Source organism: Grammomys surdaster, unplaced genomic scaffold (genome assembly GCF_004785775.1).
Source record: "Grammomys surdaster isolate TR1022 unplaced genomic scaffold, NIH_TR_1.0 172, whole genome shotgun sequence".
Lineage (NCBI taxonomy): Eukaryota > Metazoa > Chordata > Mammalia > Rodentia > Muridae > Grammomys > Grammomys surdaster.
The window spans coordinates 2,867,048-2,874,515 of record NW_021604620.1 but is presented as its reverse complement, the minus strand read 5'-3'; positions in this window follow the sequence as shown (position 1 = coordinate 2,874,515).

The window sequence follows — 7,468 nt, the reverse complement described above, 5'->3', positions numbered from 1 at the left end:
ACTCACTGTCCTCACACACACATACCTGCACACTCACTGTCCTCACATGCACACACACACACACCTACACACTCACTGTCCTCACACACACATACCTACATACTCACTGTCCTCTCTCTCTCTCTCTCACACACACACACACACACACACCTGCACACTCACTGTCCTCACACACACCTACACATTCACTGTCCTCACACACACATACCTGCACACTCACTGTCCTCACACCCACACACCTGCACACTCACTGTTCCCCCACCCTCATCTGCACACTCATTTCCCATTTCCCTTAGACTGCTTCCAGCCTGGATTTCCCTGCTTGAAGACTAGCAATTCCAACCTTGCTCCTGGTGCATGCTGGGATTTTGTACACCCTAGCTTTATCAGAAACTCCACAGGGGCTCACAGCTGTCAGGCCAACTTCTGTTCAGCTGCCTTTCCGAGAGAAATTAATTTTCTCCCAAAGCAATGTATACGATATTAACCACAAGGTTATTGGGTATCACTTAGAATTCTCTTTGTTGTAGGGCGAGTATTTGATCATTTGGTGCTGTGAGTTATGTTTCTCTGCCTGAAGTCTCCTGGCTTGCTGATCTGCCTCTGCCTCTGCCTCTGCTTCTCCAGGCACTGATTTCTAGAAGCTTTTCTGGGCCTTGATCCTGTCCAGCTCTCTGTCCAGATCTCTGTCCAGATCTCTGTCTATTCAGGTAGTTTCTGTGCTGTTTCTCAGTGACCCCTCTTCCCCTCATACCCTTCCTCCCCACCCCCATTTCCTGCTTTTCTTCCCATTTTTCCCTCCCATAGCACACTCTCTGTTCCTTCTGTGGGGGCACACTCTGGACATCTGTCCTGGTTGTTCCTAGTGTTTTCTCCGTCACATCAGTATGAATTACCCACCTTCATCCCTCACCTTCTCTCTCTTTTAATTTGTAGAAACTTAGCCGGGTGGTGGTGGCGCATGCCTTTAATCCCAGCACTTGGGAGGCAGAGGCAGGTGGATTTCTGAGTTCGAGGCTAGCCTGGTCTACAGAGTGAGTTCCAGGACAGCCAGGGCTACACAGAGAAACCCTGTCTCAAAAACAAAAAAACAAAACAAAATTATAGAAACTTATTTTTGCCAGGTGTGGTGGGACATGTTTTTAATTCCAGAGGCAGGTGGATATCTATGAGCTTGAGGCCAGCCTGGTCTACAAAGTGAGGACCAGAACAGTCAATGCTACACGGAGAAACCCTTTCTCAAAACAACAACAACAAAAATAATTATTTATGTGTGTTTTAAGTACATGCCTCATGTCTGGGATATGGTGGAGGCCAGAAGGAAGCAGATGCCTCCAGCGCTGTAGTTACAGGGAGTTGTGAGATACTGACGCTGCCAGGAACTAAACTCAGGTCCTCTGGAGCCTTTACCCACTGAACCATCTCTCCAGCCCCTCTCATTCTTTTCTTTCAGGTCTTGTAGCCATTTCAAAAGTACGTCTCAAAATCACTCTGCCAGGGAAATTATTTGTCAGGCTCCACTTTCTTCCTAGACTAAGGCCTCTCATCTTGTGCTTGCTTTGCTTACATACTGAGTCCTGGACCAAGGGTGGAAGAGCCTCCTTTCAGTCAGAAAGCCTCAGAAGAGCTAGCACCCTGCAGAGTGCCTAGTGGGGCGGTGCTCAGAAACAATTCTCAGCATTTTGTGAGAGCCGAACAGCAAGGCCGACAATTCAGTTCCAGTCTGAACCTGATCCTTCGAGGAGGCAAGACGGCCTATGAATGTAAAGAATGCAGGAAAATCTTCAGATACAACTCGAGGCTGCAGCTTCACAGGATGAGTCACACTGGAGAAAAACTCCTTCAAATGTAAAGGGTGCGGCAAAGCCGTCAGGTCCAGCTACAACTGCATCATCCATGAGTAGAATCGCCTCCGAGAGGGGCCCTACAAGTGCAGGCAGTGTGGGAAAGACCTGAGTTCCAGCATGGACCTTAACCCAGCAGAAGCCCTACACTGAGAGTGGCAAGGCCTTCTGGAGGGGCGTGGCCAGGCCTTCTGGAGGGGCGTGGCCAGGCCTTCTGGAGGGGCGTGGCCAGGCCTTCTGGAGGGGCGTGGCCTTTCTCCAGCACCAGAGAGTTCACACTGTACGGAGTTGTATAAATGCAAGATGTGTTTCAGATGATACAGAAGTTTTCTCCAGCATCGGAAACTGTACCTGGTGGAGATGTAGCCCACTCAGGGTGATCCCCAGGGCCTCCCTCCAGACTTAGCTCAGGTTCCTCTACAGGAGCGAGGTGCCACTCCTGCAGCTGTGCCTCCTCTCCCCTTTCCTCCAGCTGCGCTGGTTCCTGCTTCCAGTTGTTCCCGCTGTTTGGAAAACCCTTCTCATCCGCCCGCCCAGTTAGCGCGTCTTCCAGGGCCTTGCTCCTACAGTGAAGACTTCCCCAGCTGCCATTCCTCCTCAGCCCTCGGCAGCTTTAGCTTAGCCCTTCCCTGAGCTCCTTCTCACCGGCAGCTGGCACCACATGAACTCACATTAATGAATTAGCTTACAGACTGAGGGTAGAGAACAGATCCCTGTGGTCCCTGCAGACTGACAGCAGCGGTGGCTGTCTGCACTGTAGGTCTGCTGGGCTTGGGAGCTGGCAGCTCAGTTTGAGAATCACATGTCCTGCCTGGCCTGTTGTAGTTAGAAGCAACCTGGGGCCAGTGAAATGGCACTTGCCACCAAGCCATATACCCGAGTTCTGTGCCCTGGGATCCCACAGTAGGAGAGAACCAACTCTCACAAGTTACAGCTGACCTCGAATGGACGAATGAGCTCCTTGGCACAAATGCACCCCTACACACGCACGTTGCGCACCCCCACCCCGCAACACACACACACACACACACACACACACACACACACACACACACGGGCATGCTAATAAACAGGAAGAAGCATGCTGGGAAAAATGTAATACCTGCGGGAGTAGAGAACTGGAGTGAGCTTCTGATCATGCATTTTAGAATTTAATGTAAGATTCTCTTTTTCTTCAAGTTTTCTCAGATTCATTTCATGTGTGCGTGCATGCATACATGCCTATTTGTGCGTGCCACATGTATGCAGGTACCCTCAGAGGCCAGAAACGAGTGTCAAAAACCCTGGACCTGAAGTTACAGGTACTTGTAAACAGTCTGGTGTGGGTGCTGTTCAATGAACAGGGGACCTCAGTAAGAGCAGCAAGTGCTTTTAGCTGCTGAGCCATCTTTCCAGCCCCCTAATGCACGTTCCTTAGTGTAGCTACCATTGACTGTATGGAGTGCTACTGCCGTTGGTGATGAGGGATGCTGGTATTACTGATTTTGTACGACGGGTGACGGGTGCTGGTACCGCTGATGTGTAGCCTCTGTCAGAGCTTGTTGAGGACCCTGCAGTGCAAATGCTCGCAGGAAATCCCAGTGAGAAGTCAGTGTGTGCATGATACCCGTGGTAGCTGGTGTGGCCAGCCACAGCTTTACATAGAAAGGCTTTCCCTTTGGTTTTACTCTTTATGTCTAGCTGTTTCTCTTAGCTTTTGTTTTTGTAAATCAATACACAGAATAGCTTAATCTTTATTGTATCTGTTGTGTGGACTTTTGCAGGAGTTTGGTGGAAACCTGGGGGAGTAGGACAACCATACAAAGCTACACCGGAAGAAATCCGAGTTCAAAGTGGGATTTTAGAAATGAAGTGGGCTGTCTCATAGGACCATAGGGTTGCTGGACGTTAATGAAGTGGGGTGTGAGTTATTCTTGTTATTAACCTTGAAGAGAAACCTATACTGCTGTGCACAGGGCCCTGGTAAGTGGTGACCAGAAAAAAGAGTGCTTGTTACCTTTCATGCTAGTAGCCTTCCTGAACATCGGTGGATCTGCCCATGACTCGAGTTTTTGTTTGTTTTTTGGTTTTTCGAGACAGGGTTTCTCTGTGTAGCCCTGGCTGTCCTGGAACTCACTCTGTAGACCAGGCTGGCCTTGAACTCAGAAATCCGCCTGCCTCTGCTTCCCAAGTGTTGGGATTAAAGGCGCGCACCACCACCGCCCGGCCGAGTTTTGTTGTTGTTTTGTTGTTCCTTGGGACAGTGTTTCTCTAAGTAGCCCTGGCTCTCCTTCAACTCAGGGACCCGCCTGCCTCTGCCTCCAGAGTTAAAGGTGTGTGCCACCATGCCCGGCTTGCCCATGGTTTCTTTTTTGTTGTTGTTGGTTGTTTTTTGGTACAGGGTTTCTCTGTATAGCCCTGGCTGTCCTGCAACTCACTCTGTAAACCAGGCTGGCCTCAAACTCAGAAATCCTCCTGCCTCTGCCTCCCAAGTGCTGAGATTAAAGGCGTGTGCCACCACTGCCTGGCCTAAGTGCTGGGATTAAAGGTGTGCGCCACCACTGCCCAGCCTAAGTGCTGGGATTAAAGGCGTGTGCCACCACCGCCCGGCTAGTCCATGAGTTCTTTACTCTCATTCATATCTAGACACTTGTCAGAAGCAGTGGGTGCAGAAACCTTTACATTTCTGTATTTAAGCTTCGTTAAGTTTCTGGTGTGCTTGCAGAAAACAACAAGAAAAAGTAGTTTTATGATGTAACCCTAATTTAGGGTGTCTGTTGTTGGGCGCTGCCGAGGGGGGTGGGGGAGAGGTGGGGGAGGTGGGGGAGGTGGGGGTTGGGGTGGGTGTCTCAAAAATAGTGGCTCTCGGGAGAAAGTGTCCCGCGGCCCACTAACTCTGTCCCACTCCCACCCCATTGTGGGTTTTGGCTTACACAATGAGTCCAGGATTTCAAGAAACATGTGGAGTTAAGCACAACACGGCGGTGGGTTTGGATGGTAAAGAGCTCTCCCAAAACATGTCGGGAGGGGTTTGTTTATATATTGGAAGCGGGCGGGGCTTCAGGGAATACGTAAATTTTGAGGCAGAGACCTGTTAGTCTCCTGTCTTACGTGACCTAGTAAGGGGACATCGTGTCAGGTCTCTGGGTTCTGGGGGCGTGGCCGAACACCCAGGATTCTACAGTCCCACATCTGTGATATTAACAAACTCCACTTGGGGAGATGTCCCTGTGGGCTGCTGGGAATTATTCTTGATAAGGGACATGGGTGTGACTCCTAGCAGTTTGCAAATATGCCTTGGCTTCTGTCTCTTCCTTTGGAGCCTACGATATCCTCAGTCCTGCTTGAAGCCCTTCAGACCTTTTATGGGCATGTGCACAGTCTGCTTGCAGCCGTAGTGGCCACTGGAAACACATCAGAGCTTTCTCTGATGCCTGTTGTGGTCCTCTACCTGTAAGTCTTTGGCCTGTCTTTGCTGGTGTTGTAGCCATAGGCAGCTCAGGTTGAACTTTGCTACTGACTGTTTTTGCCAAAGTTCCTGAGGCTGAGGCTTCTCTGCAGAACTGGATGGACAGTGTCCCCAGAAGGGGAATTTTCAGATGTAACACAAGTAAGTTAGCGGGAGAGGGGGCTGGTGAGATGGCTCAATGGGTAAAGGAGCCTGCTGTTAAGTCTGATGAACTGGGTTTCATCTCTGGGATCCAGGTGATGGAAAGAGACAACTGGCTTCCACAAGTTGTCCCTTACACACACGCACACGCACACACACACATACACACTAAAATGGCTGGACAGTGCTGCTGCATGCCTATAATCCCACCATTTAGAAGGCAGAGGTGGACAGATGTCTGAGTTGATGATCAGCTTGGTCTACACAGTGAGTTTCTTTTTTTTTTCTTTTTTTCTTTTTTCTTTTTTTTCTTTTTTTTTTTTGGTTTTTTCGAGACAGGGTTTTTCTGTGTAGCCCTGGCTGTCCTAGAACTCACTCTGTAGACCAGGCTAGCCTCGACCTCTCGAACTCAGAAATCCACCTGCCTCTGCCTCCCAAGTGCTGGGATTAAAGGCGTGGGCCACCACCGCCCGGCTCACAGTGAGTTTCAAGACATCTAGTGATATACAAGGAAACTCTTGTCTCAAAAAACTAAAATAAATAAATATGAATAAACAAAATGTAGTAAAACTTTTTAAAAGAACGAGGCAGTGATGGAAACAACTTAATAGTATATTTTTTAAACAAATGAATGCATGGAGGTACTCTGAGCGTGGGAGAAGGGGGTGAACAGTGTGGGAGAGATGCTCTGAGTGGGGGAGGGGCAGACGGTGTGGGAACTGACAAGCTTAGACTCTCCTCCATGGAGAAGAAGGTGCACTCTGGCATCATTTACGACTCGATTTTACCTTGGCCCAGATTTTGAGAAAATTATATTTCTAAGAGGAGTGAAATGAAGCAAGGTGTCTTTCATTTCTGAATTGATCGTTGTCCTTTGAGATAGCAGCTGCTACCACAGAAACAGATGATGAGAATCATGATTGTTTGGCTGGACACACAGACACTCCAGGACAGTTTCCTTTGTCCCACTGGAGACCTTATGAGCAGCTCTTCCATCTCTCTGCTCCAGATGCTGAGGTGGGACTGTGGTCAGCCCAGGAGGGCCAGGCTTGACCCACTAGCTACACAGGACAAAGTAACCTGCAGCCTTTTTTTTTGTTTTGTTTTTTTGAGACAGGGTTTCTCTGTGTAGCCCTGACTGTCCTGGAACTCACTCTGTAGACCAGGCTGGCCTTGAACTCAGAAATCCACCTGCCTCTGCCTCCCATCTGAAGTCTTTAACTTTTTCACTACTAACATTATCAAACTTAGGTTTTCTTCTCATTATCACTTTGATGTTATTTCTATATTTCGTAGAAGCGATGTGCATCTGCTGCTGCCATGGGGTATGTTTGGTTTGCCTGTGTCCAGCTTGTTTCCAGAGTCCTGTACTAGGCTCACTACGGACACTGCCCCCTGGAGGGCTTAGTGTGTGTTACAAGGAGACAGTTGTGAGACTCTTTGTCTCATATGACTTCACGCCCTGATGACATTTGCCCTGTTGCACTACCAAGGTGGTCCTACCACAGGCTGGACTAGCAGCCTCCAGACCATGAGTTAAATGTGCCTTTTCTCTTTATAAAGCATCTTTGGATTTTTTAAATTATATTCCACAGAAACATGAATGGATACAGCATCTGTCTTAATGTGTCATATCCCGAGACATACATACATCATGGGTTTATTCCATCGGTGATGAGATGGTTAGTGACCATTTGGTTAATGCATTCGCCAATCTTCTCTCTTAGTTATGTTTAATTTTATAATTAATACGTGTGTCTGTACATACATATGGCACATGTATGCAAGTCAGTGTGTGTGTGTATACATATGTCATGGCACATATATGGAGGTCGGAGTGTATGTGTGAGCATACATGTATCATGACATATATATGTAGGTCAGTGTGTATGTGTGTGTGCATACATATGTCATGGCACATGTGGAGATCAGTGTGTGTGTGTGTGTGTATACATATGGCACATATATGGAGGTCAGTGTGTGTGTGTATGTATACATATGTCATGGCACATATATGGAGGTCAGAGTGTGTGAG